The sequence below is a fragment of the Episyrphus balteatus genome, chromosome 4, assembly GCF_945859705.1.
Source record: "Episyrphus balteatus chromosome 4, idEpiBalt1.1, whole genome shotgun sequence".
In the NCBI taxonomy this organism is placed as follows: Eukaryota; Metazoa; Arthropoda; class Insecta; order Diptera; family Syrphidae; genus Episyrphus; species Episyrphus balteatus.
Window position 1 is genome coordinate 42,586,341 of NC_079137.1, and position 13,118 is coordinate 42,599,458.

At 26.4% G+C, this 13,118-nt stretch overlaps 1 protein-coding gene across 2 annotated transcripts in view; it reads right to left on the bottom strand.

The window, feature by feature from the left end:
* Positions 1-13,118, bottom strand: part of LOC129917672 (uncharacterized) — a 139,494-nt gene that overhangs the window by 111,155 nt on the left and 15,221 nt on the right. Inside the window, exon 1 of one of the 2 annotated variants that reach the window (XM_055997716.1) lies at positions 10,017-10,034. The exons of the other annotated variant lie outside the window; for it this stretch is intronic. The gene's annotated coding sequence lies outside the window, so the exon portion shown is untranslated. Of the gene's footprint in view, positions 1-10,016; positions 10,035-13,118 lie in introns of those variants that run through there. 2 annotated transcript variants of the gene reach the window in all.

Here is a 13,118-nt window from a genome sequence, read left to right on the forward strand (position 1 = left end):
TATTTAACCCTCTACCGCATACTAACCCATATATGGTTTATCGCCTTCATATCGATTTATTCCCGTTATATTGCACTAAATGTCAAAAAGAAAAATCTATAATAAAACTATGTCTATTTTTTTATAAGTAACCGGTTTTTATTATCAGTAAAAGAGTCGTGATTCTGAAATAAACTCATTGTTTCAAGAGCATGTCTAAAGTGCAAATCAGTGAATAAAAGTGTGAACTTTTCAAGTGTTTTTTTATAAGAAATAAGTAAGTTGCATCCAATTAAAAATAAGTTTCGTATGAATTTATTATACTTTTATATGTTTACGTAGTTCGTTTTTTGTTTTTTTAATAATTTTTGTCTTTTTTTTGCGTTTTTACCAAAACACCATATATGGGTTATCATGCGTTGGCGACTTACATTACTGATTTTTGTGGGAATTTTATTTTTTTGTAAAATGAATTCGAAGACTTTCTATGGAAAAAATAAGTGTGATAATGCTAAAACTGGTGATGGCTTTCGGAGTGATGACGATCTAGCTTCAGATTCTGACCCTTTTTAACATCAAACAAGCCATCTCCGAGCATTTTTGCAAATCTGTAACACCTACAATGTCACGAAAAAGGGGATGCCCTTCAGCTTTGGCAGGTGATCAAAGCAGAGATGGAACAAAACAAAGCTGAGGGAGTTATATACAAGTCTCGGAAGTCCAGCCCCACCTAATCCCGAAATTTCAATTCACTCACAACAACCAAGGGCAAAAGCCGTTGAATTCAATGCTTACTGAAAACATGGACAATATCCCTGAATGGCAAACAAAAACACCAATATGTCAAATTTACGGACTGAAAACGTTTTGTGTATGTAGAAAATGGAAGGTGTTCTTCTGCAACAATGATAAAAGAAAGAGATTGAATAAATTCCATGAATAAGGAAAGTCCTAGTAATAAAAACATACTTTACAAAACATACCTTGAATGCATACTAAACCATATATGGGTATTTAATTGTTTGCTCGAAATCGACTTGCTGCATACTAACCCATATATGGTTTATGTTTCTAAAAATTTATATATATGTAAAAAAATAAAAAATTTTATGTAATACCTTTTTTCAACCCCTAATAAACCTAAAAAGTTGTTAAAAAAATTTTTATTTCATTTCGTTCATAATTCATGCAGTAGAGGGTTAATACTTTTTTTCCTTGGAGAAAATGTTTTTGTTCCATTTTAAACTATAAATCATAATGCAAAGTATCTTTGTGTATTGTTGTATTTATTTTCTTACTTTACAGATTAGATGTCTCTTTGAATGACAAGTTAACAAAAGACTCAAATCCTAGAGTTTTTTTTTGTTTTTGTTTTTATTTGTTTTCTTTGACATTTTATTTTATAACTTTTCTTCAAACAAACTTTTCAGATGATGGTATTTATTAGTAATTGCTATCAATCTACACCATATCCTATAAACATTTGTAATTCCCCTAGCCACCCTATAAATTTCTATACTGAAAAATGCACAGCAAAAAAAAATTCCACGATAAATAATGAACAAAAAAAGTAAAAAAAACTTCTCCCCCACCGATTTATCTCTGAAAAATGTAGAAAACTCAACACAATCGAGAAACTTTTTCTTCCTCTGCAAAATTTTACAAAAAAAAAAAAAAAATCACATCTTTTCAAAATCAAGAAAAGGGTCTATCTTCTTATGAAATTTTTTTTTTTTGAAAATAATTAGGTATTAACGGTACCTGCCATAGAACCGTTTTTTTTTTTCAAATCCAATTATCTCCGAAATTGCTTATTTGATTTCAACATAACTTTTTGTGAGGACGCATTTATACAATTTAATTATAAACTAAAAAACAAATTTCCAAAAAAATAATTTTTGAATTTAAAAATTTTTTTTAAAAATCAAATTTTCGAAAAGGGGACATTGAATTTTTTTGAAATTTTGTTTTTAGATGTTGATTAGTGGTTTCTACAAAATGGCATACCAATTTTATTTTAAAACATTTTTTCCAAAAAATTATTTAAAAAAAATTAGTTTTTTAAAAAACGGCTCTAACGATTTTGAAATTTTTTTTCTAAAAATGCATCTTAATATATCAATCAAAACTGCATACTTGTTTTGGAGGGCAATTTGATTTCAGATTTTATTTATTTTTTTTTTTAAAGACGAATTTTATTTTTTTTCCAAATTTCTATATAAAAAGTCTTAATAATTTAAGCAACTTTAACTCTAAGAGCCTTGCCCTTGTATCTTAAGATGCAAACGATCTATGCATAAATAAGTAAGTTATTTAACCCTCTACCGCATACTAACCCATATATGGTTTATCGCCTTCATATCGATTTATTCCCGTTATATTGCACTAAATGTCAAAAAGAAAAATCTATAATAAAACTATGTCTATTTTTTTATAAGTAACCGGTTTTTATTATCAGTAAAAGAGTCGTGATTCTGAAATAAACTCATTGTTTCAAGAGCATGTCTAAAGTGCAAATCAGTGAATAAAAGTGTGAACTTTTCAAGTGTTTTTTTATAAGAAATAAGTAAGTTGCATCCAATTAAAAATAAGTTTCGTATGAATTTATTATACTTTTATATGTTTACGTAGTTCGTTTTTTGTTTTTTTAATAATTTTTGTCTTTTTTTTGCGTTTTTACCAAAACACCATATATGGGTTATCATGCGTTGGCGACTTACATTACTGATTTTTGTGGGAATTTTATTTTTTTGTAAAATGAATTCGAAGACTTTCTATGGAAAAAATAAGTGTGATAATGCTAAAACTGGTGATGGCTTTCGGAGTGATGACGATCTAGCTTCAGATTCTGACCCTTTTTAACATCAAACAAGCCATCTCCGAGCATTTTTGCAAATCTGTAACACCTACAATGTCACGAAAAAGGGGATGCCCTTCAGCTTTGGCAGGTGATCAAAGCAGAGATGGAACAAAACAAAGCTGAGGGAGTTATATACAAGTCTCGGAAGTCCAGCCCCACCTAATCCCGAAATTTCAATTCACTCACAACAACCAAGGGCAAAAGCCGTTGAATTCAATGCTTACTGAAAACATGGACAATATCCCTGAATGGCAAACAAAAACACCAATATGTCAAATTTACGGACTGAAAACGTTTTGTGTATGTAGAAAATGGAAGGTGTTCTTCTGCAACAATGATAAAAGAAAGAGATTGAATAAATTCCATGAATAAGGAAAGTCCTAGTAATAAAAACATACTTTACAAAACATACCTTGAATGCATACTAAACCATATATGGGTATTTAATTGTTTGCTCGAAATCGACTTGCTGCATACTAACCCATATATGGTTTATGTTTCTAAAAATTTATATATATGTAAAAAAATAAAAAATTTTATGTAATACCTTTTTTCAACCCCTAATAAACCTAAAAAGTTGTTAAAAAAATTTTTATTTCATTTCGTTCATAATTCATGCAGTAGAGGGTTAATACTTTTTTTCCTTGGAGAAAATGTTTTTGTTCCATTTTAAACTATAAATCATAATGCAAAGTATCTTTGTGTATTGTTGTATTTATTTTCTTACTTTACAGATTAGATGTCTCTTTGAATGACAAGTTAACAAAAGACTCAAATCCTAGAGTTTTTTTTTGTTTTTGTTTTTATTTGTTTTCTTTGACATTTTATTTTATAACTTTTCTTCAAACAAACTTTTCAGATGATGGTATTTATTAGTAATTGCTATCAATCTACACCATATCCTACAAACATTTGTAATTCCCCTAGCCACCCTATAAATTTCTATACTGAAAAATGCACAGCAAAAAAAAATTCCACGATAAATAATGAACAAAAAAAGTAAAAAAAACTTCTCCCCCACCGATTTATCTCTGAAAAATGTAGAAAACTCAACACAATCGAGAAACTTTTTCTTCCTCTGCAAAATTTTACAAAAAAAAAAAAAAAATCACATCTTTTCAAAATCAAGAAAAGCGAGAAAGTAGAAACAGAAAAAAAAAACGAAAAAATACGTGTAGCTTGAGGGATGAATGTGAAAATATTTCTCTTATTGGCACATGAGTCATCATCATAACACCTCCATATTTTTACTTCAATCCCGCATAAATTTGAATTATTGATCTATCGATTTTACAGAGATTGCTATTGAGTGAAATGAGTACAGAAGGAGTATAGAGGTTTTTTCTTTTTGGATGGAGTACCAACATCCTTCATAGGAAAAAATATCTGTAAATAATTTTTCGAATCAAATTATAGAAGTTGGAGATTTTTTTTCTTTTCTTTTCTCTTTAATAACAACCATAATGGTTTTAAGACTTTTTGCAAGAACACAGAAAAAAAGAATAATTTTTGAGATATTTTAAAATGATGTTTTTAGTTAAAAAAGTGTTCAAAGTTCAAACCATAAAAATTAAAACATCCAAAATAGTTTATAAAAACTATTTATTATTGCTCAAAAAGCAATATCCAATTCTTAACGGATTTGTTCTTCTTTTGACTTCTGAGATGACAAGTTTGGTTGTCAGTTGCAGCTTGCAGGTCAAAATTTTCAATTTATTCATCAGTTCAATTTATTTATGAAAATAGCTAAATGTGAACAGTAAACATTTTTATTTTAAGGTTAATATATCTTTGAAGATTTTTGTGAAAAATTCAAAGATTATGTCTATCTTTGTTGCCTTTATTGATAGATTCCAGATTGTTTGAATTCTTAACCCTTTCGAACCCAAGCTATAAAAATCATTATTAAAAAATGTTTTTTCGGTATTATCGGGTTAAAAACATCACAACTAAGAAATATGAATAGCAAAAAGTTATTTTCCAAAATATTAAATAGAAAAACTAATGTGTTATTCTCATGCTACATGTAACATAAGTAACATCACTGCCTATGACCACCAAAAAAGTCAGAGAACTGAGAAAATAACTTTTTATGAAACTATAATATATGCTACTTCTTCTAAGCAAAAAAAAAAACAAAACACTTTTTGCATTAACATTTTTTATATCTTTTTTTCAAAATTATGACCATATATAAAAAAAAAATTTTTTGCAAAAAAAAAAAAGTGAATTTCAGTCCATTTTCGAAACAAAAAAATTAAAGGTATGATATTTGACTAACTTTTTGTAATAATCCAGTAACAAGACATTATTATCTTTCAATTAAGCCATCGAAACCTAAAAAATTGTTTAATTTAATATTTTTTACGAATTTTTAAAAAAATGTTACATGAGAGTAACGCTGGGTCCGAAAGGGTTAACAAAACAAAAATCTGGAGAAAAAATCTCTTGAAGAGCATTTTTTTTTGTACAAAAATGTGTTCAATTTTTTGAATATTTATTACTTTTTAACCATTTTTTTAGCAATATTAACAGTTTATCAATTTATTTAAATTTTTGAGATATAATATGTATCTCTCAGATACATCTCAGCCATTTTTTATTCTTAAAAAAATGTAACTATTTAACCAATTTTTGACATGATAACGTCTTATAAATCAATGAACCATGGTAGCCACCACAAATAAGTGACGCCATTTTTTAACGTTCCACTCTCGCGGCGAAAATCTCGCCGCAAAAATTTCAATTCAAAATTAAAAATAAACTATTAGAGATATTCTGTAGCTTATTTGAAAGATAATAACCTAAAGTTAAATACATTTGAAGGATTTTAAAAAATTCCATCTTTTAATAGGGTAAATAGGGGTAAAACAAAATTTCAAAAAATTGTCTATTTTCTAAACGCAACAATGTAAACAGTTGATTTTTTTTTAATCAATAGATAAATTTATTGCAAGACTGACAATGGTATTGAAAAAATTCTAAAAAATTTCGAAACCAAGCTATTAATGGTTTTCTAAAACTAAAACATGAAGTAGACCTTTGACAAAGTAGTGGTTATAGGTAGGGGATTTTTTTTTTTTGACAATTTGAAAAACGTCATTCGAAAGATAATACAAAAAAAAGTAAGGGGTCTGATGCGGATTTTTTTTAAGTCTCTGCGTTTTGAAATAATATTTTTTATGAATTTTTGAAGAACACCTACTTATTTTGGGTTATTTTTGGGTGAGTTTTTATTTTTTTTTTTAATTTTTTGTAGCATTCAAAAAATGTAGTCTATGACTGTGCGCATACATGTGCAAAAAATTGGTATTTCAAAATGGTTTTTGACCGAATAACGGGATAAACAAGTTTTTTTGCCCCAAGTTTTTTGACCTTTTTTAACCGTTTTTTATTTTTATCTTTTATTCTTCAACAGATAAATGAATGAATATAATATTGTAGATAGATAATAGACAGGAATATATCTGTGAAAAATTTCAATCAATTTTGTAGTCACAATTTTGAGATAACGGTAAAATAAAGTTTTATTATTCCACAGGTTCTATCTTTTGATCTAGAGCAAATACAAATTTGATTTAACTTTATTGAGCATCCTGATGATGTTACTTTTCATTTGGTATATCACACATAACTGTACATTCACTACAAGCTACACAATGTTAAATTAAAAAACTTCCGAAATACCTCAAAACACCTGTGGAGATCTGTTGATCATGAACAGCCACCAGAGTGGGAAGTACCGTAAGCTCAGTTTGGAATTTCGACAGTGTTGGCTTTAAAAAATTCTAACTTTTTTTATAGACATCGCAGAAATAAGATTGAAACGTCATATGAAAGGTGAAATTATAAGCTTTTCCATGATATAAAATTTTTATAGGTTGTCTAAATAGCGTGAGAACATAAAATTATATGTTTTTTTTTTGTTGCTTTTTTTGATGAAAATTGATCGAGTACAAAAAATTCTAGCTCGTTTTGTAGATGCCTAATAGACATGATAGATATATATATATTTTGAGCTTATGTAATAAGCTTTCAGGTGGTATAAAATTTATTATAGATTGTTATATAAAAAAAATGAATTTTTAGGTGATGGAAATGATTTTTTCACTTTTTTCAAAAGAAATGATTGTTTTTAATTATTTATTTTAATACTTTTTGCTCATTGTAAAAATTTTAAAATGGTTTTATTATTTAGAATAAATATTTGGCTTTTTAATGGTATACATTTTTTTTTGTACCTAAGCTTTTAAAATAAAAAAAATTAATATAATGAGAAAAGAAAAAAGGTATTTTTTTTTTTAGCTTTTTCTTGTAAATTATGATTGTTTTAAATAAATAAACGCTTCAACTGACTCATAAATAAACTCTTTAACTCTATTAAGAGACTAATTTGATACACACAATAATTTTTGAACTCCATGATTTTGGCCCTCAAGTTCTTCCGAAATACTTTTCAGGGATGCCTGATATTTTTTTTGAATCTATATTACTCTCAAAGAAATCCTCAATTAGCCTTGATAAGGCTGATTAAGGAACCGAAGTCGATAACCTTTATTATTCACTTGAAATAAGTATTTTCTTTGGTTATAATTATGACAAATAGTCATACTTTCATTGGTTTGAACATTTTTCTTATCATAATCTTATTATTGAAACAATTTGAATAAATGATGATGATGACATAAGAAACTTGTTTATTCCAATTAGGGCACATAAAACACAAAGTTCTATTGAAAAATATGTATAGGTACTTTAGTTATTTGCTTGTTAAAAGCAAATTCAACAAACAGAAGCCTTATTTATTTTCTTAAAAATACAAATTGAATTTCCTGGGAATCAAGTGTTGTTTGTTGCAATATGAAATTTCTTCAAAATAATAAAAATAAAAAACTTATACCCGAACATCATTCATTTCTAGTCTATATATTTCTAATTCTATCAGTTTTCGGTCTATTTAACATCCCAGACTTCATGAATTTTAATTGACCTGCTTTTTATCATCCTCTTGCTCCCAAAGGACAAAGCCTACTTCAGTTAACCCTTTGAAGAAAAACAAAAAAAAAAAACTGACAGAATCTTGCATATAAATCTTAAGAAAAGGAACAAGAAGACTCTTTCCACATTTTATTCTTTTGTATAATAAAAAAATTTTCTCTTTCACTTTTTTTTTTTCTTCTTGTTTTTCTTTTCTGTCTTTCAAGGAGCCACCTTTTTATGTTATATTTTTTTTTCCAATAGAAAGGATTCGCATCCTATGTCTAAAGTTCTATATACCTACCTATTCTTTTTTATTTTGTTCATCCCACCTTCAAAAATTAAAAGAGGATTCTGTTTATTTTGAATAAAGGTGAATAAGACTACAAACAAAACAACAAAAAAAAGCCATAAAAAAGAAAAACAAAAAGTATTTTTTTTTTCTTAAACTCAAATTCAAACTTAGATAAAAGATGTCCTGATAGAAAAGAGGCAAAAAAAAAAATAAATAAAAAAGTTGGTTGTCTTCTGTTTTTGTTCCGATAAATCAGACAAACATTTTGTCTGAATACAAACAAAGTGTTGTTTTTCTAAAATCACAAAAAGGTATGCAACTTTAGCACTTAACAGCTTGGTAATCTTAGGTAGTATTAACTTCGACTTAAGAATATTCTTGATTGAACAATTCAAAAGCTTTTTAGAGACAAAGTTTAAAACGACATTTAGGAAGGATATAAAAATTGAATTAATTTGTTTGTTTATGGGGCAGGTGTTTTCGATTTTATGACAATGTTTACGAACTTCAAGATATTTACTTTATATTATCTTCAATAACGAAAAATGTACCTGAATTTGTAAAAAAAAAAAAAAAATAAAGCAAAAAAGTTCAAACTATGAAATTATTTTTCTACTTACTTTTGGGCTGGGTTTAAAAAAATATTTCTTTTTAATGCATTTGTTTTCTATAACAAATTAAAAAATATATTTTTGCAAACAAAAAATTTGCAAAATAATAAATAATGCAAAATTTTTTATTTGAAATAAGTATTTTTAATGAAAAAATTTGCATAAAAAAATATGTTATTGCAACTGAAAAATATTTGCATTGAAAATAAAATTTGTATTGAAAATACAAATATTTTGCTTTAAACAATATTGTATTGCAAATAAAAAATTTTCCGCATTGAAAAAAAAAAATTAATTTTTTTTCTTCGTCGAATTTCTATTTCAACAATAACATTTTACATTGATTTTTTTTTTTTCAATACAGAAATTTTTTATTTGCTATAAAATTTCTTTTATGTAAAGCAAAATATTTATATTCGCAATAAAAGTTTTATTTTCAATGCAAAAATTTTACAGTTGCAATAACTTTTTTTCTAATGCAAAATTTTTTATTTGAAATAAGTATTTTTAATGAAAATATTTTTCAGTTGCGATAAACATTTTTTTTAATGCAATTTTTTTTCAGTAGTAATAAATATTTTTTTTAATGGAATTTTTTTTTATTTGAAATAAATATTTTTTTTTTTTTAATTTCAAACGCATTTTTTTTTTTGGGAATGTTTTAGTGCATAACTTTTTTTGAAATATGTTCTACTATTTTTTATTAAAATCTATCAATTTAAATGTCTGAAAGGATATTCTTATGAAAATTTATCATTTATCCTTGAATGTTATTCGGAAATGTTTGGAAACAATAATTCTCTTTTATTTTTCAAAGTATCAAATAAAGTTCTTCTAAGAAATTTGTCTTATCAAGATACAATTTCTTAGGAGTTCGACACAAGTATTCCTAAATTATTTATAAGGAATTCACTTATCGTGTAGATATACCGAACCCTTAATTCCTAATACAAATGTTATTTTCTCCAATATCAAGGTTAAATATTGTGTCACTTTATGTAAACATTGTTTTATTATTTAACACGCCTTCACCTTTGATTGTTTGATCTTCTATGGTTGTCATTGCTAATTAAGATGGAAGCCAATCAAAAACACAATTCAATAATAATTACATTTGCATTTCAAAGGATTTTATGCTTTGTTTTATATTACTCTCCCTTTATAACTTTACTATACACACGAATAAATATAAAACAATTTGAATAAAATAAAACAACTCAAGGCTTTTTCTCTGTGTTTATGGTGGATAAAATTTCAATAAAGACACAAATATTGTTTATTATGCAAATTCTACCTTTTTCTCGTTCCTTTGAAAAATGATATAAGAAAAAAAAAAGAGAAAAAAAAAATATTTAATATACAAAAAGATACATAATAATAAATCCTGTTTAGATGAAACAATTTATGAATGAATTATCCTCATTTTTTTTAAGGATCTTGAGGATACCATAAGCTTGAAAGAATGTTATTTGTAAGAAAAAAAAAAAATAAAACAAAACAACAAAATTATTCGGTATAGAAGAATGTGAATTATTATTGTTTCTGAGTAGGTATTTTAATTAAGAGAATTTTTGAGTATTTTTCATTTGAGTTTTTGGGTCTTGGAGTTTTATTAAGTTAATTTCTTTTTTATATTTGCTATCATGTATCATGTTTTTGAAAAAATGTGATGGTTTTATTTTTAAGGGACTCCACAAGGCTTTTCATATTATATCAGTTAATATCAGTACACTGCGTTTCTTAACATTGTTGATATTCGACTTGGTATTAATATGGTACATATAAGGGTCAAAATCATGGAGGTGGCAAATTTGGGTTCAGACATTTTTTTTTTAAAACAAACCAACATTGAAACCTTAAAATTAATTATTTTATGCCCCTGGCAATAAAATTTTTAAAATGCTTTGGAAAAAATTTAATAAGAAATGCATTATCTATTTTTATTTCGTCAGAAAAATGACGTATCTTATCAAAACATCTTAAAGTATCAAAATTCTAATCATAAAGTGTATACAGATGGTTTACTTTCATAAATGTTTCTTCGGTGATATTGATAACACTGGTCGGCAAAAAACTAAAAAAAGTCGGGAGCAAGAACTTTATAAGGTGATTTTGATTGACTTTAGTGTCCTGAATTCAAAACTGTTTACAGATTTTTTCTATCACGTCTAGTTTTTGAGCTATACTCATCACTATTTTCGCTATAAAGCTTCAAAAACTAATTTTTAATTGAGTTTTTTTTTATGTTTAGTCAAAAATATATATTTTCCGTAATATGTTGCTCTTTATAAGTCCAAATCAGAAGACGCAAGATGGAATTTGATTCAAAAAACCATTTATTACTTTGAAAAAAATAATCAAGATTTTGAGATATCTATCATAAATTTCTTTTTTCAATATCTTTGAGAAAAAAAATAATTTTGAAAAAATATAAATACCTTTAGGACGTGTTGATATGGCGTTTTGAGATTGCATAAGTAGTTTTACAAAAAAATTAAAATTAAACGGTAAATTAAAAAATTAACGGTGAAATATTTGGATGTGAAATGTACCCAAAAACACGCATTTTTGACCTATTAATATTCAATTAAGGCTTGGCCACACCGGAGGGTATGCGGTAGCGGTACGGGTAGAGGTAACGGTACTTGTATGAAAGAAATTCCAAATTGACATATCAACGTTCAGATGTTGAATTTTTTTCATACAAGTATCGTTACCGCTACCCGTACCGCTACCGCATACCCTCCGGTGTGGCCAAGCCTTTATTTCAAAAACGTGCCGTGCCAGTGAAATTTTGAATTCAGATTCGGACTCAGCACACAAAATTCCTCTCGAAAAGTAGGGTTTGGTTATTGCTCTATATCCGTTGCCGACCAGTGTAATTTAACCAAATTTTTAAAGCATGTTTCAATGTAACCTCTAAGTAGCGTACATCAATTAATCGTCATTCCGGGAACGCCGCCAGTTTGTCAATTTTTTCAAGATTAAAATTTTAATTTTTTTTATGAATAAAATGATCGAGGATATATGTAATAATATTTTTTTCAATAATTTTTCGTTTTACAATGTTAAAAAAAAGTAAAAAAGGTCAAAACGTAATTTCTGGAAACGCTTAAAAACTAAACGCTTATAAAACAGATATTAAAATTTTGTACCTCCATGATTTTGACCCATAACTATAGTGACTATATTTCTAGAAGAGAAACCCGGGGCATATAAAAAATTCTATGGATCGTTTTGAAAATATTGATTTTACAAAATAAAAAAAGAGGTTGTCTGTAAAGCCGCTTTACGGACGATGATTTTACGTGATAACGTCGTAAGAAAACAGGTTTTGTGCTTTTAAAATGAGTCAGTTGAAGGGTTAATTTATTTCAAACAATCATAATTTACAAGAAAAAGCTAAAAAAAATTACTTTTTTTCTTTTCTCATTATATTATTTTTTTATTTTAAAAGCTCACAAAAAAAGTATAGCATTAAATAGCCAAATATTTCTTCTAAATAATAAGATCATTTTTAAATTTTTACAATGCGCAAAAAGTATTAAAATAATTTATTAAAAACAATCATTTCTAATGAAAAAAGTGAAAAAATCATTTCCATTATCCAAAAATTTATTTTTTTGATATAACAACTTATGATAAATTTTATACCACCTGAAAGCTTATTGCTTCGGCTAAAAATATATATATCGATCATGTCTATTAGGCATCTACAAAAAGAGCTAGAATTTTTTGAACTCGATCAATTTTCATCAATAAAAGCAAAAAAAAAAACATATTATTTTATGTTCTCAAGCTATTGAATTAATTTTTTTTACACAACCTATACAAAATTTTATATCATGTAAAAGCTTATAATTTCACCTTTCAATCTTATTTCTGCGATGCCTAGAAAAAAAGTTGGAATTTTTTAAAGCCAACCATGCTCAATAAAGTCGAATAAAATTTGTATCTGCTCTAGATGAAAAGATATGACCATTTAAAAAATAGATTATTATTTTACCGTTATCTTAAAACTGTGACGACAAAATTGATTAAAATTTTGCACAAATTTAGTCCTGTTTATAATATATCTACAATATAAATCTCATTCATTTATCTGTTGAAGAAAAAAAGATAAAAATAAAAAAATTTAAAAAAAGGTAAAAAAAAACTTGGGACAAAAAAATTGTTTTTCCCGTTATTCGGTCAAAAACCATTTTGAAATACCAATTTTTAGCACATGTATGCGCACAGTTATAGACTACATGTTCTATAAGCTTGAGATTTTTTGAATGCTACAAAAAATTTAAAAAAATAAAAACTCACCCAAAAATACCACAAAATAAGTAGGTGTTTTTAAAAATTCATATTTCGAAAATCATCCGTATCAAACCCCTAACTTTTTTTTATT